We start from the raw sequence: 24,968 nt of genomic DNA, 5'->3' as shown, positions 1-24,968 counted from the left end.
CAATGTGTTTGTGTGTGTGTGTGTCTGGGAGAGAGAGAAAGAGGGGAAGGGAACATGAGAGGGAGGAAAGGGAAGGAGGATACTTGGCTCTCTTTCCTCTCCTCATGTGTGTGTGTGTGGAGAGAGAGAGAGAGAGAGAGAGAGAGAGGCGTGTGTATACCTGTTCTGCTAGAGCGTCAAAACTCAAATATGAAATCTGAGTTTTTGGTGCTCTTGATTTATTTTTTTACCCCTGTTGGCGTCGCTATGCTCGTCGCTATTTAACAAGTAGCATAGCGACGACCATAGTGACATCGTGGATTTTCACATTTGAGTGTTGCACTGCTAGCGTCTCTAATATGAAGAACCTCTTGTAGTGTCTGTTGGACGGAGCGACTCACACTGTAAGGTCTCTGACCCGATCACAAGACCACCCCTGTACCACGAAATGAATACAATGGAATAAGTTACTATTTTTAGCAGTTTTTCAGATTCTGTCAGTGCCATGATGTTTAGAATGTTATAAAGCTTGAAAATGTGAATTAAAATAATTTTTGTGAAAAATTTCCAAAAATAGTAAGTTTTTGGTCACCCGACCGTCCAGTCTTGACCGTCTCGAAAATCTGCACCCGTACCCCGAATTTGGAAAAAATGCATTTTCGGACCCTGGGGGCTGCTAAATATGGCAGGTACTCGGGCCAGTACGCCTTAGTTAGAGCTTCGTATGGCAATTTACGGCATCAAAATCCGATTCGTATGACCCGTTTTAGCCTAGAACCAAATTTCCTAAAAATTGTCCGGGGAGGCACCGGGGGCCCGGGACTGTGTGGGAACAGGTCCCAGGCCACTCCAGATCAGCTTTAGCAGCTAGGGGGCGCCCTCTTGCTTTGTGGGAGTCTTGGGAAAGCTGCCAAGCCTGCAACTCAGTCTCTGAACCAGTTAACCAAGCCAACCTGACACTTGGTGGGCAGAGAACTAGACTTGCCATGCTTAACTGGAGAAGCTCCCAGATGCATTTAGCAACCCAGATCGATTTTCAGCTTGTGAGAACCTATTTAAAGACCTGCACACACACACACACACACTTATGATCACACACACACACACAGTGCATACACACACAACCACACACATTGGGGAGGTGCTGCCGAACCACACACCTATTGAAGAAGAAGCTAGGAGGGAGGTGCTGCCGAATTTCCATCTCAAGAAGCTCGATTAGATCAGAAAATCGAGAAGATTACCAGCTCTTAATCACGGTAATAACAGTTTAATTAATGCAATCTGTGAATCTTTTTCTCTACCATCTAAATTCCTTGTCTATTATGCCTATTCCTAGTCGAAAATCTCTATGGCTATTCTCTAAATTCTCCTTATTCGTACTCTATTATGTAATCATCATTCCATAGCTGAATTATCAGCCATTCTTCACTCTCGATTAATGATTAGAGCATAATTATCAGAATCTTCTCTCTCTAGATAGCATAGTAATTAATCGGTAAGCTAGTATTGTGCAGATTGAAGAGAATCACTATTGTAATCACTCATTAACATTGTAGCTTAATTGAATTCATTTCTCTTATGCATTAAGACGTAATTAAGGAGAAATTAATCCGTCAATAAGTCTCTAAGAATTGGTTTTTTCCCACACATATGCATAGGGTAAATCTGCATCATCTAATTGCTAGGAAATAGTCTAATCATACTTAATCCAATTCTCTGGTAATTCCAATAGTGAAATCCTAATTATTCTTGATCAAGTAAGTCGAATAATTATCTTAGAGCCGGTTCCCATAGGATTATGTGCCATCCTTAATGATTGCTTTATGAAAGAAATCTAGACTCTCATATAGGAGGGATTAATTGATGTCACTAATCTACCCATTGGACTGATATGATGCTGTCTGTGAACCTTAGCTCTTTCCCCAAGCTAATCATTTAAAGTAGTGAGAAATGGCCCCGGTTAAGAGGACGCGCTTCGGTGGTGCCCATGATCGCGAAGCAGGAACGAGCAATGTCAACGGAAAGGGAAAGGCCCCCATGGATGAGCAAATACCGGTCATCTCACGAGCCATCGATGAAGAAGTGGAAGAGGTAGACCATATTTTTTTCAAGTTGTTTAAATTAACATTGCATACGCTAGTTAGGAATGCTCATATCCCCAAACATGTTGGAGAAATCCGACGGAAACCTCGGCATTGAAATCATTGTACATTAAGTTCTAAAGTAGGAAGGTAATGTCTGATGGGTATGCTGTTTGCAAGAGGAAAGAATGTTTGCTAGGGAAAATTTAGCTCGACATGTTCATTTTATTTCGAATGTTGAATCAGTCCTGACCGCCCTACTGATCACAGGGGGCAGAGTTCCTCGTTAGGACTCTTGAATCCACGACTTGCTTTCTATGCGGTGGATACCCACGACTTGCTTTCTATGCGGTGGGAACCCACGTCTTGCTTTCTATGCGGTGGGAGTGTCCATGACGTGCTTTCTATGCGGTGGACATACCTAGTTGTATGGGCAGCTAGGCGACAACGGGAGGAGTGAACTCTCGCTGGAGGGGGGATGTTGTACCTCCAGAACATTGGAATTTTTATGAATAAGTTTGAGTAGAATTTTTACTAGAATTCTGTCTTGGTGTTGTTTGCAATACTGGTTGAAGGGCTGTTTTAACGAACCATGTGATTCGGAATTAAACAAGGAATATTTATGTTGAACAACCTTTGTGGTAGTAACTAGGTCACACGAGGAAGTGTGAGTGTGGGGGTGGAAAGTGGGGGCTTGGCTCGGGTTGCCAATGCCTACGAGATGGGTGGTCCCGATTGGTCGGGAACTCTCTGTTCCCATAGTGCTTACTCTATATTAGTAACGCTCATTGCCCCTAGAGCGGGGAATTCTCGAGAGCATGTGCCTCTGAAACATGGGGAAAAAGGCACTCGAGGCTTCTCTCCTCTTGGAAGGTGGGTCATAGGATCGCTAGATAGTTTAAGTACGCTTCCCCTGCGAGGTGGAGCTAGATCTTTTTGCTAGTAGGCTCGAACTCGACTCACTTTGTGATGAGAGATCGTCCGCTAGTCGAACCCTGAACCATTTTGTTTGCTTCCGCTATAGATCTAGTGGCCACCAGGTTTACCATCAGATTCCGTTGTTTGATACGACGGGGTGGGGACCTCACAGCTGGTATCAGAGCCTAGGTTAGGCTGGGAAAATAAAGTCGTATTGTTTGAACATTTAAAAGGAACTGAAAGTATATAGGTAGCTGATCTGAATTCCTTGCATTGGTGTTGCAGGAAGACCCCGTGCTCGAATATCGGAAGTTCCAAGTGTTTGAGCTTATTTATGAGCAAGCTCGAAGATCCCCAGTTTACCAGTTCAGGCGAGATGTCATGGAGATACTGTTGAAGGCTTATACGCCACACTCCACTCGCATTGACAAAGGATGGGAACTTGATTGGACATTTCCAGGAGGGGTTTACTACATCAACGCTCGGAAGCTAGGATGCCTGGCTACCGACTTGAAGAAGATACGTTGGGGAGAAGAGTTGAGAGTAATAGAGATATTCTACTTGGTGCCCACACGATTAGACCAGACTGTTTCGGGAAACTCCAACCAAACCATCAATGACTGGCTCTTGGAGAAGGTCACCAATGTGATTCCAGCAAACCGAGTCAAAACCTTTGGATTACTGAAAGCGGAACTCCGGCCCGATATCTTAGTTTATAATCCCCTCAAGAATGTGTATAAGAACTATTACACGAATGAAGTAGTGCATCATGTCAACACCATTTCCTAGGCGTATGTTATACGCAAATCCATAAAGCCTTGTATTAAGCGGTCATCAGTCATTCTAAACCTTGAGGGGTTTCGATTGTAATAAATTTCCCTTAATAAAGTGCTTTTTGTCTCTGAATCTCTGTCTCTTGATAAAGTGGAATTTTGAATTTTATTAAAGTCTCGTGTCTCTTGAAATTCAAGTAATGGTATCAAGAATTTCGTATAACCCATGTAGGTACCGCCTGTTGCTCTGTACTCGGCAGCGCAAGAGAAGAAGCTCCTCCTTAAGCAAGCCCAACCTCCAATCTTTAAGGGCGAGGGGGCAAATGTGGAGAGAGATGCGGAACTATGGATGGAAGCCATGGACGATTACTTTGAAGCTGCGGGAACCCAACCCGTAAATCAGACCATGCTTGCGATGTTCCGCCTGGCTGGCGATGCCAAGATATGGTGGAAGCAACATTGCAGGGACATGGATATTAAGGGATCTTCCCAGTCTTGGGAAGACATCAAAGCTGCGATAATGGGACGTTATTTACCACCTGCCTATAGGACCTTGAGAATGAATGAATTCTTTTCACTTCGGCAGCTGAATTCAACGGTCGAAGAATACTATGCAAAGTTTGTCACTCTTCGGAGATATGCTCCTAAGATGACCTTGGAACAACAGGTGGCAAGGTTCTGTCAAGGACTAATCGATCCCTTGAACACTCGGCTGGAGGCTCTCAGACCGTCAACGCTACAGGATGCCTTGTTGAGGGCTAAACCTCTAGCTCTCGAAGTACAAAAGGCTAATCAGAATAGGAGGAATAATTGGGCAAAGAGGGCAAGGAACACTGCTTGGGACAACAGATCAGCCAACCAAACCTATAACCAACGCCCTATTGTGGCTACCACCACAACCATGGAGTTCCCTGATGTTCGATGCTATGGTTGCGGCGAGCATGGACACTACAGATCAAATTGCCCCAGGAACATTCATGCAACCAACGCCAATGCCATACCCTTGAATACCCGTGGGCGTGGCCAAGCTAATGGAAGAGGAGGACGCGGAAGAATGAACAGAGGGCGAGGGCGTGGAGCTACCGCCAGAGTGAATGCCGCAGTAGTTCAACCAACTGTGGGTGACGAAGCAGTGGAGAGAGCAACCCTGCATGCTGCAATTGACAATCCCAATGGGTGCGAGCAATACGCAGTCATTCATACGCTAGGATCTCTCAGAGGTGAACAAGTTAACTTCCTTATAGATTGTGGCAGTACTCTTTCATTTCTTTCACCCAGATGCATGAGAAAGCTTAAGCTAGATAAGTATCCGTCAAGCAAACTAGTTGTCGAGTTAGCAAACGGCAAGGAGGTAGTATCTCAACACTCTGCAGGAAAAATTGACTTTGATTTAGGGGGACACCCAACTTCTGCCCAATTTTGAACCTTACCCTTAGGATTCTTTGATGGGATACTAGGGATGGACTGGTTAAAGCAAAATAGGGCCCACATACATTGTGCACAAGGAAATTTTACCTTTACAAATAACTTGGGTAATGAAGCCTTAATTCAGGGGGAAAATGGGAAACCTAAGGCTACTCTAGTTAAGGCCAACAGACTTTTGAAGGGACTAAGGAAGGGTCAGCAAATATATGTAGTTAAACTCAATAAGGTGGACCAATCAGATACCTCACTTCGACCAGACTGGCTGAGGGAGTATGATGACGTATTCCCCGAAGACCTTACGAATCTTCCACCACACAGAGAGGTAGATCATGAGATCGAGACTATCCCTGGGTGTGAACCTATCTCAAAAAAACCTTATAAAATGTCACTTCCGGAGGCCATCGAACTCAAAGAACAACTTAGGCAACTCATTGAGCAAGGATTCATTCGACCCAGTACTTCTCCTTGGGGTGCTCCAGTTCTTTTCCAAAAGAAGAAGGATGGGACCTTAAGGCTATGCATAGACTATCGTGGACTGAACCAGGTAACTGTCAAGAACAAGTATCCAATTCCAAGGATTGACGAACTTTTGGACAGACTCCACGGCGCCAGAATATTTACAAAGATAGATCTAAGGTCAGGATATTACCAAATCAGGATCAATGAATCAGATATTCCGAAGACAGCTTTCAATACTAGGTATGGGCACTACGAATTCACAGTAATGTCTTTTGGTCTAACAAATGCTCCTGCAAGCTTCAATCGACTTATGCAGGATATTTTTAGACCTTACCTGGATGATTTTGTCTTGGTTTTCTTTGATGAAATTCTAGTCTATTCTAAGAATGAAGCAGATCACAAGGAACATGTTCGCAAAGTACTTGATCTCCTTCGAGAACACCAGCTTTACGCTAAAGAGAGCAAGTGCACTTTCTGCTCACCAAAGGTCAACTATCTTGGATTTGTCATTTCGGCTGAAGGGATTTCAGTGGACCCAGACAAAGTCAAGGACATCGTTGACTGGCCTCAACCATCCACTGTCAGCGAAGTAAGGAGATTTCTTGGAATAACGGGATGGTACAGGATTTTTGTCAAGGATTATGCACGTATTGCTGCACCTTTGACGGAACTCCTGAAGAAAGGAATGAGGATCGATTGGAAGACCGAGCACAAGTCTAGCTTTGCTAAGCTAAAAGAGTTCTTGGTCTCAGCTCCTATTTTAAAGCTTCCAGATTTCAGTAAGGAATTTGAAGTAGCGACAGACGCTAGCAAATTCGCTCTAGGTGGAGTTCTTACTCAAGAAGGAAGACCGGTGGCATATACTTCGCGAAAGCTGAGAGATCATGAGAAGAACTATCCTACTCATGATCTGGAACTTTTAGCAGTTATTCATGCACTAAAGTTATGGAGACATTATCTTCTTGGACGCAAGTTTCAGTTGGTTACAGATCACAAGAGTTTAAAGTGGATTTTTACTCAACCCATTCTCAATATGCGACAACGGCGATGGATAGAGCTATTACAGGAATATGACCTTGACATAAAGTATAGACCAGGGAAGGAAAACGCAATTGCAGATGGTCTTAGCCGAAAATCGTTTCTCGGAGCTATCTCTATTCCAAATAACCCTATCTGGGATAGAATCAAAGAAGCATCCCTTGAAGATCCAGAGTACCAACGTATGGCTTCATTAGTCCAGCAGAATAAGATGCCTGAAGCGAAAGATTACTCTCTTATGGGGGGTTGTCTTTACTACAGACATAGACTCTGTGTACCCAGAGACCCAGTTTTAAAGAAGGCCATTCTATATGAAGCACACGATAGCCCTACATCCGGACACCCAGGCTATGCTAAAACTCTTCACGCCGTCAGAAGGAGTTATTTCTGGTATGGAATGAAAGGAGACATACTTCGATATGTGAGGCAATGTCTTTCTTGTCAACGGATAAAGGCCGAAAGGATCAAATTACCAGGGCAACTTCAACCTCTTGACATACCCCAGATGAAGTGGGAATGCATCAGTATGGATTTTGTTACAGGGTTACCTTCTACAGGAGGTTATGATTCTGTTTTCATGGTTGTTGACATGCTCACAAAAGTGGCTCATCTAATACCCGTAAAGACGACCTTTACTGCTTCAGATATTAGTCGGGTATTCATCAAGGAGATTTTTAGGTTACATGGTCTACCAAAGCGTATTGTCAGTGATAGAGATGCCAAGTTTACATCAAAATTTTGGACCTCTCTTTTCCAATCTATTGGGTCACAATTAGCCTTCAGCACAGCATATCATCCGCAGACTGATGGGCAAACCGAAAGAGTTAATCAAGTCATCGAGGACATTCTTAGAGCCTATTGTTCGCAAGAACCAAAGAAGTGGTTACAATATCTACCTTTGGTAGAATATGCTTATAACTCTTCCGAACACAGAAGCATTGGAATGTCACCTTTCAAAGCTCTTTATGGACAGGACTGCTTAGCACCACTGAACTTTTCAGATCCAACCATCAGAGTAGAAGCCTCTAGAAAGATGTTAGAAGATATGGAAGCACAGACTAGAGCCATTCGCCAGGAAATTCAGGCAGCTCAGGATAGACAGAAGCACTATGCAGATAAGAATCGTTCGGAAAGGACTTTCAAAGAAGGGGATAAAGTTTTTCTACGAGTCCGACCTAAGAAAAGCAACTTATCACTAGGCAGATATAAGAAGCTTAACCCAAGGTACTGTGGACCATTCGAGATGATTAAGGTTGTAAGTGACCAGGCCTACAAGCTAAAGTTACCTGCAAACTTGAAGGTTCATGATGTATTCCATGTCAGCTTACTCAAACCCTATATTCCCAACCCTGATCAATTCTTGGACTCAGATCAGATAGTCATGCCAGCACAAGGAGTTCTCGAGCTCCAACCTGACTATGTACTTGAAACAAGAGAAAAGAAATTACGCAACAGAACTATCACGGAGCATCTGGTAAAGTGGAAGGATTACCATGAAGAAGATGCAACTTGGGAAGACGAATCGACTCTCTTAAAAGATTACCCAAACTCATTCTTGAGATGAGGACATCTCAAATTTTTCACGTTGGGGAGGTTGTAAGGTCTCTGACCCGATCACAAGAGCACCCCTGTACCACGAAATGAATACAATGGAATAAGTTACTATTTTTAGCAGTTTTTCAGATTCTGTCAGTGCCATGATGTTTAGAATGTTATAAAGCTTGAAAATGTGAATTAAAATAATTTTTGTGAAAAATTTCCAAAAATAGTAAGTTTTTGGTCACCCGACCGTCCAGTCTTGACCGTCTCGAAAATCTGCACCCGTACCCCGAATTTGGAAAAAATGCATTTTCGGACCTTGGGGGCTGCTAAATATGGCAGGTACTCGGGCCAGTACGCCTTAGTTAGAGCTTCGTATGGCAATTTACGGCATCAAAATCCGATTCGTATGACCCGTTTTAGCCTAGAACCAAATTTCCTAAAAATTGTCCGGGGAGGCACCGGGGGCCCGGGACTGTGTGGGAACAGGTCCCAGGCCACTCCAGATCAGCTTTAGCAGCTAGGGGGTGCCCTCTTGCTTTGTGGGAGTCTTGGGAAAGCTGCCAAGCCTGCAACTCAGTCTCAGAACCAGTTAACCAAGCCAACCTGACACTTGGTGGGCAGAGAACTGGACTTGCCATGCTTAACTGGAGAAGCTCCCAGATGCATTTAGCAACCCAGATCGATTTTCAGCTTGTGAGAACCTATTTAAAGACCTGCACACACACACACACACACTTATGATCACACACACACACACAGTGCATACACACACAACCACACACATTGGGGAGGTGCTGCCGAACCACACACCTATTGAAGAAGAAGCTAGGAGGGAGGTGCTGCCGAATTTCCATCTCAAGAAGCTCGATTAGATCAGAAAATCGAGAAGATTACCAGCTCTTAATCACGGTAATAACAGTTTAATTAATGCAATCTGTGAATCTTTTTCTCTACCATCTAAATTCCTTGTCTATTATGCCTATTCCTAGTCGAAAATCTCTATGGCTATTCTCTAAATTCTCCTTATTCGTACTCTATTATGTAATCATCATTCCATAGCTGAATTATCAGCCATTCTTCACTCTCGATTAATGATTAGAGCATAATTATCAGAATCTTCTCTCTCTAGATAGCATAGTAATTAATCGGTAAGCTAGTATTGTGCAGATTGAAGAGAATCACTATTGTAATCACTCATTAACATTGTAGCTTAATTGAATTCATTTCTCTTATGCATTAAGACGTAATTAAGGAGAAATTAATCCGTCAATAAGTCTCTAAGAATTGGTTTTTCCCCACACATATGCATAGGGTAAATCTGCATCATCTAATTGCTAGGAAATAGTCTAATCATACTTAATCCAATTCTCTGGTAATTCCAATAGTGAAATCCTAGTTATTCTTGATCATGTAAGTCGAATAATTATCTTAGAGCCGGTTCCCATAGGATTATGTGCCATCCTTAATGATTGCTTTATGAAAGAAATCTAGACTCTCATATAGGAGGGATTAATTGATGTCACTAATCTACCCATTGGACTGATATGATGCTGTGAACCTTAGCTCTTTCCCCAAGCTAATCATTTAAAGTAGTGAGAAATGGCCCCGGTTAAGAGGACGCGCTTCGGTGGTGCCCATGATCGCGAAGCAGGAACGAGCAATGTCAACGGAAAGGGAAAGGCCCCCATGGACGAGCAAATACCGGTCATCTCACGGGCCATCGATGAAGAAGTGGAAGAGGTAGACCATATTTTTTTTCAAGTTGTTTAAATTAACATTGCATACGCTAGTTAGGAATGCTCATATCCCCAAACATGTTGGAGGAATCCGACGGAAACCTCGGCATTGAAATCATTGTACATTAAGTTCTAAAGTAGGGAGGTAATGTCTGATGGGTATGCTGTTTGCAAGAGGAAAGAATGTTTGCTAGGGAAAATTTAGCTCGACATGTTCATTTTATTTCCAATGTTGAATCAGTCCTGACCCCCCTACTGATCATAGGGGGCAGAGTTCCTCGTTAGGACTCTTGAATCCACGACTTGCTTTCTATGCGGTGGATACCCACGACTTGCTTTCTATGCGGTGGGAACCCACGTCTTGCTTTCTATGCGGTGGGAGTGTCCATGACGTGCTTTCTATGCGGTGGACATACCTAGTTGTATGGGCAGCTAGGCGACAACGGGAGGAGTGAACTCTCGCTGGAGGGGGGATGTTGTACCTCCAGAACATTGGAATTTTTATGAATAAGTTTGAGTAGAATTTTTACTAGAATTCTGTCTTGGTGTTGTTTGCAATACTGGTTGAAGGGTTGTTTTAACGAACCATGTGATTCGGAATTAAACAAGGAATATTTATGTTGAACAACCTTTGTGGTAGTAACCAGGTCACACGAGGAAGTGTGAGTGTGGGGCTGGAAAGTGGGGGCTTGGCTCGGGTTGCCAATGCCTACGAGATGGGTGGTCCCGATTGGTCGGGAACTCTCTGTCCCCATAGTGCTTACTCGATATTAGTAACGCTCATTGCCCCTAGAGCGGGGAATTCTCGAGAGCACGTGCCTCTGAAACATGGGGAAAAAGGCACTCGAGGCTTCTCTCCTCTTGGAAGGTGGGTCATAGGATCGCTAGATAGTTTAAGTACGCTTCCCCTGCGAGGTGGAGCTAGATCTTTTTGCTAGTAGGCTCGAACTCGACTCACTTTGTGATGAGAGATCGTCCGCTAGTCGAACCCTGAACCATTTTGTTTGCTTCCGCTATAGATCTAGTGGCCACCAGGTTTACCATCAGATTCCGTTGTTTGATACGACGGGGTGGGGACCTCACACACACACCCATGAAGTGCATGCAAATACTACCTAGATCAACATAATGTCAATCGAGGACACAGATGACACGATAGGCACACGGAGGAAATCTCTTTAGCTTGTCAGGCTGAGACTATCCTACACATACAACACTCTGGAAGGCCAACTAAAGCACAATCAAGAACCTCACTGCTCTCAACTACACCACCTAGCCACATACACACATACGGAAGGTAACTCACCTAATCATGCCAGATTCGTACGAAACTTAAGGAACACCATCCCCTCACTAGGATACACCTGTCCCTAAGCTTCTACACTCAAAACCCTCACTCTAAACCCATCTGCGGAAAACGCGTAGGATGACAGAGCTGAATTTTGAAAGTGTCTGAAATTGAATTTTATGAGTACCTATGCGTAGCTTATGTCTACACGATTCTATAGACTACCAGCACGTAGAAAGCAGACATCGTTTGATACACTTACATCCACAAATAGCTCGTAGATGCGTTGACGTGTGCGCTTCGTCTCGCGTGGAATGCTTGGCATTGTCGCGTAGCTCTCCTCGAGCCTATAGCAATGGTGCAGTTGGATCTCCAATGTGTTGAGAGAGCCGGGCGTAGCGAGAGGATGAAGCTCACGCTCACTCTCTTTCTCTCTCACACACAGTAGACGGCAGCGCTAAGTTTTGATTATGATAAAAGTCTTTTTACAAAATGACCTAGGTACCTTATATACTAAGGCTACCTTAGGTTTAACCAAAAATGGGGTTGAAAGGGTCAAATGGCTTTGTATTTACAATCTGGAAGTGCCATTGCACCCCGGCTTCTGAAACTAGAATAACTACTCATTACAAATGATGTTTATAGCCATAATCCGCAGCATTTCATAACTCGCAAAAGATAAGACTTTGGTACGAAACTTGAGTTATGTTGTGTTGTTGACCCAGCGGTCAACATTCCCCCCTTCCGCATTCATGTCGTCCCCGACATGCCTTGATTTTTGATGGCGATGTGGTCTTTGCTGTCATTTTGGCTTCATCTGTTGCACTGCTTGTAACTTTGTCGAACCACAACAAGAACTATGATCCATTAGAGCGGACATCTATCATCATAACCATTCATCTTTCGAGATCCTCTGATTACTTTTATGTCTGCTCTTCTTCATTGGGGACTTCTTTGTTCCTGTGCAATCATGTTGTTAGTGTTGTCTGCAGCTTTGTCATTGTAGGCCATTCTTCGACTCGTCATTGAGGAGAAGTATGCTATGATTTGAAATTGGTGCTCCAATTCATTTGTCAATTGATTTGAGTAGCATTTCCTTATTGTTGATGCAGAAGGAATATGTACAAGAGGGTGGTGATAGGTGTCTTTAGATTAGGGTCTAAAACCTGGATGACCAAAGGGAAAAAACCCAGTGGGAAAAAAAATGCCTTTGGTATACGCTCTTATTGGAGTTGAGCAGTTGAACGTGAAGTACATGTTCATGAAGGGTGAGTGCGTGGGTGAAACAAGGAAAGAGTGGCTGATGCAAGTGCCAATTATGGGACACTCTATATGCATATGAGAAATTTGTCAACAAAAGCATGCAATGTGAAAGAAGGAGATGATGGGTGTTTCGAGGAATAAATGTAGCACATGTGACATCAAAAGATGTTTCAATAGCTTCCACCTTTCCAAGAAGGGGTTTCGATGTAGAAGTTTCTCCACTCGTATCTCACTGTGCTCAGTATGTGAGTGTCTTTTGGACCTTCTCCTTCACTTCACCAGACTTAAGTACTTAAACTTCGACTCTTTTGCTCACCTATACCAGCATGAGCGACACAACGTAAATATGCTCAACTCTTACAGCTTGAGCAGTACCTAGAATAGCTAAGACTCTTAGACCATAGAGAATATTACTTGAAGCTTTGGGACTAACACCTCACTCATTTTGTGGCTTAGCTACTCAACTCTGACTTGTATGACTTGTCGGTTGCATGTTGACACTGCTTTGTGACAAGTCTTTCGGATGTTGTAGTGGCTGCTGAGACATACTTCGTGAAGTTTCATCGTTTCCCTGTACCTTCTTCTCTTTGTAGTGCTCCAGCCTCTCGTCAGTATTTTCTTCATGTGGATTATGGACTTTTTTTATAATTTCTTAATAATAAACAAAGAAAATCTTAAAAAAACTCAACAAAAGAAAAATCATTCAAATAGAAATCTAAATGCTATGTACACTATACACATGTCCCTAGGGGCTCATATATGGATTTTGTCCCCAGACTCCTCTGTAACACTACTATGAGGGCATATACTCTAAATTTCATCAAAAAATCATCACAACAAAACGCAAAAAATAAATGCATCTCACAAAAAATTGCCCTCTAATAGTCATAATGTTAGTTCCGCATTCAGAATGCCTCCCCCCTTCCTATTTGGAGTCATCCTTTACGACAGGATATCGCAAAGGGTATGTGTTGTGCTTGGGCAATTAAAAGTGGTGCCTATGCAGGCCTTGTAATGTAGCCCTATTATGCATACACAGTCAATGCATGGAAAAGATTTATGTTGTGCAAGATGTGGGTATAAGCAATTTGCTTATTGGCATTTGTTGGCGAGGCTTCCTATTCTAAGAAATGTAATGGTCTTTGAAGCTCCTTAATCGTTGCTTGATTGAAGCGACTTGCTCTCTTCTAACTGTACTGTAGTCGTAGGAAGAATTGTAAGAATTCAAGCGGCGATGCACTGATAGCAGTTTTGTTGTTCTTCTTTGGGACCCATTTCTTTGCGATTCTTGGCTGTTTTGTTGCTGACCCTCGTTTGGGAATCCATACTTGCCCGTGCTTTGTTTGTGTTTGAAGAGACTTCTTTGGGATCCACCTTTTTGTTGTGTGAGTCGATAGTGGTCTTTGCTTCAGCCCTTGTACGCTTGGTTGGGGACGGGATTCAGGCTTTGAAAGTTGACTGTGGTTGTTTTGGAATCCAAATGAATTCCTGACTTTTTCGTGCTTGAATCAACTTCATTGGATCCCAAACCTGAGTTGTGAAAGCTTGCGACTTTGTGATATTCTTACCCGTTCGTGCACGCTTTCCTTGTTTTTGTTTTGGTGTTGGATCTTGTGATTTGTCATTAGAGATCTTTGTCTTCTTGATCCATATCTGTTTTTGGCCGATCTCGCTTTTTGGTATCCAGATTTGTTGAGCTTTTTGGCTTTGACTTGTTGTCGTGTTCTTTTGACCTGTCATGGTTGTTGCTGAAGGGGTTGGTGATAATGATGGCGTGAGTTGATGATAGGGGATGTCGTAAGATTCATCACTATCGCTACTATCCTGAGCAAGGTTGACTTCTTGTACTTTCCCTTGATTTTTTGGCTGGTAGTGGAAAGCTACTATCTGTTTGCTCGTGGGTGGTAGATTCTTGGAGGACTTTTCTAGCCCATTGATTAGAGCATTGTTAGATCGTTGCTCTGGTCGTATTCCTCCTAGCTGAGTCTTTGCATCCTTATTAGAAGCCATGTATGAGGATGCTTGTGGTGGTTGTGTTTTCACCGAGGACTTTGGAATCCACTTTTGATGCACGTTATTCGTGTAGCGATGACATTGATTCCCGGGTCGTTGATCTTCTTGAAGCTCGAAGTGTTCTACAGAGTCATAGAACTCGTCGTCTTCTTCATCTTTTGATTCTCCACATTTCTTTGTTTGCTCCTTATGTCGAGAGCTTGTTGATGTCTGGTTCTCTTCGTTTTCTTGGATTACACTCACTGCAAAATAAGGAACGACATCATAGCCATTTTCATCACAAAACTTTGTTGTGGGAGCATCCTCCACGGCGCACACGTCCAGAGTAGCCAAGATGCGTTCCCATCCAAAAGGCTCTAACTCTTCTTCAGGAAATGTTCTGGGATATAGTCCATATCCTCTATAACCCACTCTAGGATACATTCCTCACGTTTCAAGCTACCACATTGTGAAGCTCCACACATCCACAGGTCTTTAGGCTTACCTAACCAAGCTGGAAGTTCTGATCTTGCTATTGTGGAGGAATCAAACTCCTCGACCGGTGTTCTCGTCACATCCTTATAGCTATGGTCCCTCAAGTTTATCTTTGTTATGGTTTTCATATGTCTCAGGTATATATGGTCATAACCCCAATCTTGGACCATTTTTAATTGTCGCATGAATGGTCTTCCCAGAATGATGTCATAGTTGTTCTTCTTGCCAAAGTCAACAACAACAGAAGTGTGTTCATATTCAATGCCACAAGAAGTAACAAGTACTTTTTCTAGCAGTCCTAGGGGCTTTTCCTTGTGTCCGTCTGCAAGCTATAGGGTCATTCGTGTGGATATCAAGGCAGGTTTTCCCCATTTTTTCCAAACCTCTTTGGTTGCAATGGCCACACCAGCTCCACTGTCAAGGATTGCCATGGTTTTTACACCATTGAATTCCAAAGGAAGTGTGGTGTTTCCATCTTCTCCCTCGTAATACTCGCCTACCTTGTTTAATGGCATTGGCCTAGTATTTAGTCGAGGCATTTCAAGCTCTTTGATGCCTTCCTCGATTTGAGTCATTGGGGTTTTTACACCAAATTTCTCTAGACATTTACCCACATTAGCCCACATGTTTGGTCTTATTATGAGCAACTCGGCTAACATTATTGTACAGGTGACTGGGGTAGATAGAATATCTACTATCTCCTTTGAATCGATGGCCTTGTTGGGAGACAGTCTCTGTGATGGGACTGCAACCACATCTGACTTGGTCTCGTACTCTCCCATGTAGGACGGTAGTGTTCTTAGCAAATGGGGTTGACTATCCATAGATTTTACAGATCCTTTGTTGCCCCAATGCGATTGCACATCTAGATTCATTTGAGATCCAGTCTCAAATTCCTCTATTGGTGGTAGAAACACTCCTCGTTCATCACCAGTCTTGTCTACTTGTCTTCTTAGGTCATCGGCTTCATTGGCCTCTCTGACTTGTTTCCACAATTCGTCAAGACCATCTATCTCTTTACAATCCTCAGGTATAGCTTGGTGAAATCCCTCGGAAGAGTTATCCATGGTATTCAGTACTATCCTTGGTTCTAATGCTGAGGTTTGGTCTGTGCTCATGACTGGAATATGGCTCTTTTAGTTCCTGGTTGGTGGGATTACTTGTGTAGGCATGACACGGATCACATCCTCAAGTTTTGCAACTTGTGGTTCTAGTAAAGCTTGGGCTGTTTGAATCATTTTCTTGCACAGTTCAAACCTTTGCTTTTCTAGTTCCGCATAGGGATATGTCATCCACGTGTGTTCTTGGGTTTGGTTGTTTTTGAGCCTTTCATCATAGGCTTTCAAGAGGGCATCTAATGTCTCATTAACCTTCTTGGCCAACACAGATCCTCCTGAACTAGCACTTCTCAGTTTCTCATCCGTGTATGGTTCTTCTAGAGGTTTAACCATCCGTGTAAGAGAAGGTGCCTCATTTTCCTCATGTTGTTTTATCTTCTCCTCAGCTTCGGTAAGCTTATCAGCTAGGGATTTTTGCTCTCGTTCCCTGCGTGCTTTCATCCTAGTCTTTCCAGTTTTCCAACTATTTTGTTTGCTCTTGGTTTTTTGACTAGGTGCGTCTGTCTTTGGTCCATCATCTGTCTTTGGACTCGTGTCACTTTCCGTGTTCTTTGTCTCTGGATTCTCATCAGCTTTCTTTTGAGCTTGTGCTCTCGTAACCACTTGCACTGGTACAACATTTTCATTTTCTGAGCTACTAGGGAGCTGAACAATCCTTGATACATTTGTCATGATTTTCCTGATTTGGTTTGGTTTTTTTGGGCAATCGGGGATCAAGTGAGTGATGCCACACTCAAGGCAATAGGCATTTACTTCAATGATCTCCGTATGAGGACATTGTTTGACCAAGTGGTTGTCACGACTTTTGTGACAATCTGTCTCTGGTTGAGGAGATTCTTTTAGCATTTCCTCTTGGCTATAAGAAAGCTTTGACCTAGATAAGCCGCTATTTGTAATGAATCGCAATGTCCTTTCGTCCATTTCATACCTTCTTTCTTTCGACTGAAACCCAGGAGGTGGAGGTTGTACCGGCCTCACCACTCCATGTGTTTCTCTCACATTTTGTTACTCTGAAGGGTAGTACTCACTTTGGTCTCTATACCACATTGTAGCTGGTACTGGCGTTGGTTTATTTGATGCTTCCATCATTGGCATGTATCTCATGTCTACCGTCATTCTAGCACCTTGCAGCGGAGGTTGTTGTCCTAAGACAAGTTGTGGCCTTAAAACTCCTACTGGTCCTGGCGCATTCCCCGTAATGTATCTAGGTGGAGTAGGTGCTTCTGGAACAAGTTGTACATACCTCTCCCTAGCATTTTCCATGCTATAATAGCATTCTTCCCCCGTATGGTTCGTCCATTTTCTCTCAATTTCACACCACTTCGGCTCTCTCGAATCAGACCTTACGAGAGGAATCAACCTCTTGACCAAGTCGTCGATAAGCTTTTCTTGATCAATAGGTGCCGTTGGCTTGGCAATGGAATCACTTATCTATGAAACACTGTGCTGAGAGGATGTGTCATCTCCTTGACTCTTTAAGTACGTTTCTTTGTATGCCTCACAGTTATCCACTAGATAAAGAGCTTCTTTGATCAACTCGTTTAGCGTAATCCTCCTTATCATATGCAGATCCTTCTGAAGGCCCGCATGTCTCATTCCCTGGATAAAGATCAGCATGAGTCGTGCTTGCATAGGTAATTCCGCTCTCGGACAGAGCTTAACATATCTCTTGAGCCGTAATGATGCTTTGCGTACTGATTCATCCTCTTTCTGTTTGAATCTATGGATTTGCGAGACCGTGTTGTGAGCAATGCCTTTTGGAGAGAATTCTTCAATAAACTCCTCAAACAGCTCATCTAGGGTCTCAAAATCCCATTTTTCCACCGAGTCGAACCATGTAGCTGCATCATCTTTTAGAGTCAATCCAAATCCCGCAAACTGTGTCGCAAAATCTGAAACTTCCTCTGCTCTAATCACTCTTCTAAAAGCCGCTACGTGATCTCTCGGATCTTTATCTCCGGATTATTTTCTGTTTACCCATTTCTGGACTTGGGATGGTCTGACTCGTCGATTGTCTACAAGTCTAACCAGAGACTCTCCCAATCCTTCTCTCGTTATCGCTCTTGAAGGGAATCCTGGTGGCTCTCTTCTTGGAACTCCTATAGGAATTCTCCTGTTTGGTGGAGGCATTTGTGGTCTTTCATTGACCAAATATCCACCTCTTTCTAGTACAGTCTGTGGATTTGTGTTTTCTACAACTCTGTATTCTCGTCCATACTTGTCGACAACTATAGATCTCCATTGACAGTCGACTCCGTATGTGTAGACATATAAGATCTTGTAATCCGTTATCTCTTCTAGGTATGGATCTGAGCACCTATAAAGATTGACCTCATTGTCGTCAATGTATCTATATAGTCCTTCACTCTCATGACCAATCATCCAAACTCTCTCAACAAGATGGGTCTTTATCAATTGCAAGTTTGGAAGATCTATTGTGGGAGGATATTCCTCTATCATCGGGATCTCCAAGCTTGTGTAAGCTATGTTTGAATATAGGGTAGACATGATTTCTGTGCTTAAGAGCTTTTTCTTGGTTCAAGTAGACTTAGTCCACTGTGTTCAAGTGCTTTGGTTAGGGAAAAGTCAAAACTATGTCCAAACCCGCAACCGTTTCGTCACAATTCTCGCAAATTGTCGCTTTTAGACACCCCTAACTTGCGGATGTATTTTGAGGCCTCAAACGACGTTTTTTTCAAAATTGACCTAAACGGTTGCCGTGGGCATACATTTAGTTCATGTTTTACTCTAAGATCTATAGAGCCACTCTCAGGCTACGTTTTGATATAAAAACTTTTTCAATCCGATACCCTTTGTGAAAGTTATGGCCAAAACAGTGAATTGCAGTTTAGAATGGTCAAAATGAGTCCAAATTCAATTTTAAAAGATCTCTGTGAGACTGTGAACACTCCTGTATGGTCAAAAGTACAGTTGGACCCTAAAACTGGCCTAGAGACATCCTACGCGTAGGATGTATTTTTGCTCAAAATTTAACACAATTTGGTCCAGAGACTCCCCTTAAGTCCAACAACACAATGGTATGCTCAGAATTTCATTTGGATTTAAAAATGGCCTTGAGACATCCTACGCGTAGGATGTCTTTTTGCTCAGAATGACTTGAAATTTTCACCCCAGCTTCTCCTTGGTGTGCTGATCCCAGTGGTGTGCTCATAATTTGGTTTGTAGTCCTAAATCAAGCTGGAGACATCCTACGCGTAGGATGTCTAATTGCTCAGATTTTGTCCAAACTTGATCCCAAGAGTCTCCTAGGGCTCAACAACCCAATGGTATGCTTAGATTTGAATTTGGATTCCAATAGGTCAAGATTTAGGCTGCAAGAGCTTCTAGTGCACTCCAAGAGTAGGATGTCTGACAATTCTTGTCTTTGCTTGGTGAATAGGCCAAACAAGGTCCAAATTTACTTTTTAAAAAAAGTTCTGGAATCCTTGAGACACTTAGAACCTCCCTATATGGCCAAAGTAGAAGTTTGACCACTTGATGACCCTGGAGACATCCTATGCGTAGGATGTAGTTTTACTTTGTTTCAGCTCAAACTTGCACTGTAGCTTCCCCTTGATGTGCTAAGCTCACATCTATTTTTACTTTTTGATTTCAACACCTATAGGTTGGTCAAATGATCAAGAATCTGTTCCAAAAGCCGGATGTTTGTTCTGATGAATTCCTAAGTCAAATCAACTCCAAATTGGACCAAATTTGCTTAGGAGGCTTATCTAAAGCTATATGGCAGCATGGTATGGTTACAATAGAATTTTTTGTTTCAGAATCATGCCTTAGACATCCTACGTGTAGGATGTCTAACTGCTCAGAAAAACCCCAAATTTGAACCACAGACTCTCCTTAGGGTGCTGATCACAGTGGTATGCTCAAAATTAAGTTTGGAGTGCAAAATCACACATATGACATCCTACGCATAGGATGTCTTTTTGGCCTATTTGACCCCAGACTTGACCCAAAGCTTCCCCTTGATGTCAGCAACCCAGTGGTATGCTCAGATTTTGGTTTGGATTTCAAAAGACCCCAATTTTAGCTATTCTAGTCTTTTTTCAGTCAAAATGCTAAAGTCCGCTCAATCTTCCCTTTCACTGACCCAAATGAGATGAAATTTATCACATGCACTAAATACAATATTTAGAACATGCCTTTGAAGTCACCCTATGGTTTTGTCTCAAAAATTATGCCTCGGGCACAATTTGGGTAGGATGTCTGACGCTTCTCGTCTTTTGGCTTTGATATGTCAAAATTTGGTCAAATTTTCACTTTCCAGGTGAAAATAGGGTAGAACCTACCTTCTAAACACAATGGTAACCTCAGATTTTCAAAAAAATACCAAGATCACCCTGTAGACATCCTACGCGTAGGATGTCTACTGCTGATTTTTTGAGACTGAAGTGTCCCTGATGCTTCCTTATGCTCTCAGCAAGTGCAAGTATGCTTCACAATTTAAGCACTCAATTTAAGCTTTTTCTGAAATTTTACGTTTTCTGACTTCGCCTTTTGGCTTTTGGTCAACAAAAATAGGGAAAAACACTCAAGTCAATACGTTACTAGGGTAAAACCTACCCTCTGAACTCACTGGTGCAGTCAGAATTTTCAAATTTGGTCTCGAGAACCCCCTTGAGACATCATATGCGTAGGATGTCTATGTTTACAGAATTGCAGGTTTTCATCACAGAACCCTTGCAAATGCTCTTTTATATGCACAACATCAGTCATTCATACAAAAATATCCACAAAAGCTTGTTTAATGAATTTTTACCCTCAAAAGCACACTTTTCCGTGATTTCAAATGCAATCAAGTACTTTAGCAAATAATTCAATGCTGAATAACTCTAGATTAGAATCGGATCACTTACCTAAAGCTACTCCTACAAATCATATGGGGTTTTGCGTCTATGAGTAGAAAAACGCTTCACTGCCACACACGGACTAGTAAACGCTTTTATCACCTCACAAATCACTCGACCACCAACAAATACTCTAATCCACAGATCCTTACTAAACCTATCTAGTCGCAGACCCTCCGCAAGACACACGCTTCCTGGCTATCCACTTGATCGCAGAATATCCACTTGATCGCGGAATATCCTCTTCGGGATCCACTTAAGAAAAACGCTTTCTTTAGCCGAAACTAAATCAAGCAACCATCACACGAGTGTTAGTAGGAAACCTACTTAGGTCCTTGTCTCCCCGGCAGCGGCGCCAATGTTGAACGGAGCGACTCACACACTCATGAAGTGCATGCAAACACTACCTAGATCAACATAATGTCAATCGAGGACACAAATGACACGATAGGCACAGGGAGGAAATCTCTTTAGCTTGTCAGGCTGAGACCATCCTACACATACAACACTTTGGAAGGCCAACTAAACCACAATCAAGAACCTCACTGCTCTCAACTACACCACCTAGCCACATACACACATACGGAAGGTAACTCACCTAATCATGCCAGATTCGTACGAAACTTAAGGAACACCATCCCCTCACTAAGATACACCTGTCCCTAAGCTTCTACACTCAAAACCCTCACTCTAAACCCATCTGCGAAAAACGCGTAGGATGACAGAGCCGAATTCGGAAAGTGCCCGAAACTAAAATTTATGAGTACCTATGCGTAGCTTATGTCGCCACGATTCTATAGACTACCAGCACACAGAAAATAGACATCGTTTGATACACTTACGACCACAAATAGCTCGTAGATGCGTCGGTGTGTGCGCTTCGTCTCGCGTGGAATGCTTGGCGTTGTTGCGTAGCTCTCCTCGAGCCTACATCAATGGTGTAGTCGGATCTCCAATGTGTTGAGTGAGCCGCGCGTAGCGAGAGGATGAAGCTCACGCTCACTCTCTTTCTCTCTCACACACAGTAGAAGGCAGCGCTAAGTTTTGATTATGATAAAAGTCTTTTTACAAAATGACCTAGGTACCTTATATACTAAGGCTACCTTAGGTTTAACCAAAAATGGGGTTGAAAGGGTCAAATGGCTTTGTATTTACAATCTGGAAGTGCCATTGCACCCCGACTTCTGAAACTAGAATAACTACTCATTACAAATGATGTTTATAGCCATAATCCGCAGCATTTCATAACTCGCAAAAGATAAGACTTTGGTACGAAACTTGAGTTATGTTGTGTTGTTGACCTAGCAGTCAACAGTGTCCTATCATATTTAAGGGTACAAGTTGTGGAATATCATCCCCCTTAGGTGTTACCTAGGTCTTCTCCTATTTCCCCAAGTGCCTATGGTTGCTACTTGCTAGGTGGACCCAATCCAATTGTCAGACTCAGTCATCCCGGTAGAATATCCATAAGGGAAATCTTCCCAAAATTAGTGTCCATTTTACATGTGTAACAATACTACAACGGGGCCGAGTGAACTATGGTGTCAGATCTATGATCAAATATAAATCTATTTCCTAGAGGATGTGCTCGACCAATTACAAGATCCACTTGAATGACAGAGTCTTGGAACTGCAAGTAGACATGGTTTTTAGACCAGTCATGCACCATTTTTGCTTCCCTCATGAAAGGATGTCCTAAGATCATCTCAGATGACATAGTGTGCTTGGAGAAATTCATAACAATGAAGGTATTCCTTATTTTGTGTCCAAAGACCTTGATCTTGAGATCTTCTATCCCAATAGGCTTAACAATAGTCCCATTGGCCATCTTTACCACTATGTTTGTAGTCCCAAGGTGAGGTCTTCCCATAGTTTCCCAACAATTTTTAGTCACAATGCTAACCCAAGCGCCACCATCAAGGATTCCCTTCACAGTTAATCCCTTGGTAGTGATTGGTATGGTCGCATTGGATTCATCACCTTCAAAGTATTATCCCAACTTATTAGCAGGTATTTCAACAATAGAGTTCTCAGCTAGGTTGGGTTGTGGATCTAATTGTTCCTCCTCCCTTGGCATCTCGCTAGCTCCATCCATATGTGCAAATTGTGGTAGCCCGACTTTCAGTTTTTCATTGAGGAAAGCTCAAAGAGCTAAGAATAGCTCGGGGTCTCCATATAGTTTTGACATGATGGTGGTTCTAACTTCTGAAGCCATGAAATCCATCAATTTGGCAATATTTAACGGCACCCTTTGGGCTTCAGTCCCTTGACGTGGGGAAGATGGGATCTCCATTTCTTTGATAAGATCAGGTAATCCCTTTGTAAACATTTTCTCCAACAAGAATGGAGTATCTCCACTTTCCCATGACTTAAAGTCACTTTCTTCTTGCATGACACTAGGTATGGCTTAGCAATGTAATTTGATATTTTGGCCTCTTGCGGAAAGTGCAGCTACTTGATAGAAAGTTTTGACTTGTCCCCAATAGTCCACCATGTAGTATTGTGGACTTTCTTCAAGTGCATCAATCCCATGGGAAATATTAGGGTCTATATCTTCCTCACAACTTTTCAAACCAACAATCAATGTCTCACAACCCACTTGATTAAGAGAAATGATTCTCGGATGTGGTGGTTGCGGTCCTAGCAATGGAGGTGGTAAGGGTGTTATTTGAACAACATTCTGGGCCCTAGGGACCATGTGTTGTGACATTTGTTCAAGAGGTGGAGCCGGAATCAATGCAGGCACTCAAGGTGTATCTGTCCATGCTAAGGTTGGTTTATTGACCATCATGCATTTAAATACTATGCAATCTTAGCTTGATGACCATACCTCCCACATGCTTAATTCACATTAAATTTTACTCTAAAAGTAGAGCATTCACTAGTACTATGCGGACCATAGCAAATTGAGCACCATTGTTGCTCCCTTCTTAGGTACATACGATTGTTTTGTGGAGCACGATTATCTCTAAGATTGTCTTGAATGGTCTTGGTGAGATCTGCTAAAGTAATCTCAGATATCTTTGTCTCCTTAGCAATAGGCTTTAGGATCATTGGTTGATGTTCCGATGCTTGCGAGCTAATAGATTTAGGCTCAATAGACACTCTTTCTCCTTGAAGCATTAAATTGTCCTCCAATTGGATCGCATTGGTGGTGACTGCTTCCCAAGTGCCGATACCTCTAATGCCTAGGCCATTGTAGATATCCTCATGTTGTAGTCCCCTAATGAACCTATCGAGAAATTGATTATTATTGAAGCACTCATTTGGATTACAACAAGAATTCAAATGCTTCAAGCGACTAATAAATTCTCTCACGGACTCTCCTTCCTCTCGTTGGGCTTTCAGGAGCTGAGATGCTACACCCCAAAGTACTCCCTCTTGTATGTAATCTTTCAAGAACAGTCTCCTAAGAGTAGGGTAAATCGTTTTCTCTTCCACCCTTAGGGTTCTATACCAATCCCCAGCCTTTCCACTTAAGGTCAAGCTTAAAGCATTACTCTTATGCAGGTCATTATGTTCTCCTAGGGAATCACATATATGTTCAAATACTTTGATATGCTTTCTCACATCCCCACCTCCACTAAATTTTTGTGTGAGGTTGGCTATTTGCACTACCTTCCTTCTAGGCTCTCTATCCGGCGTGTTACACATATTTTCAGAAATGGATCGACCAATAGCTTGAGCAAATGTTGCCAAGTCACCTAAGTGAGCAGCTATATTGGGGACATGTGCTCTCCGGACTGCATGTGGAATGGGGTTGGCATTGGGCTTGGTGTACAGGAAGCCCTTGGGTTCCAAGTTTGTTATGGTGTTGTGCCATGTGGTGGCCCAAAATTCATATGTGTGGCCCTAGGCACAGTAGACGTGGGATGTGACATGCTAATGCTAGCTGGTATGGTCCCATTGAAATAAGAGCTTGGATGTTGTGGTTGTGGAGCATAGGATGTTGAAACAATGGGAGGGGTAGGAGCTATATGAGTACGAGGACCT

This window comes from Adiantum capillus-veneris, chromosome 3 (genome assembly GCF_014529385.1).
Source record: "Adiantum capillus-veneris isolate H3 chromosome 3, ASM1452938v2, whole genome shotgun sequence".
Lineage (NCBI taxonomy): Eukaryota > Viridiplantae > Streptophyta > Polypodiopsida > Polypodiales > Pteridaceae > Adiantum > Adiantum capillus-veneris.
The sequence above is the reverse complement of the archived record's forward strand: the minus strand, read 5'-3'. Positions refer to the sequence as shown.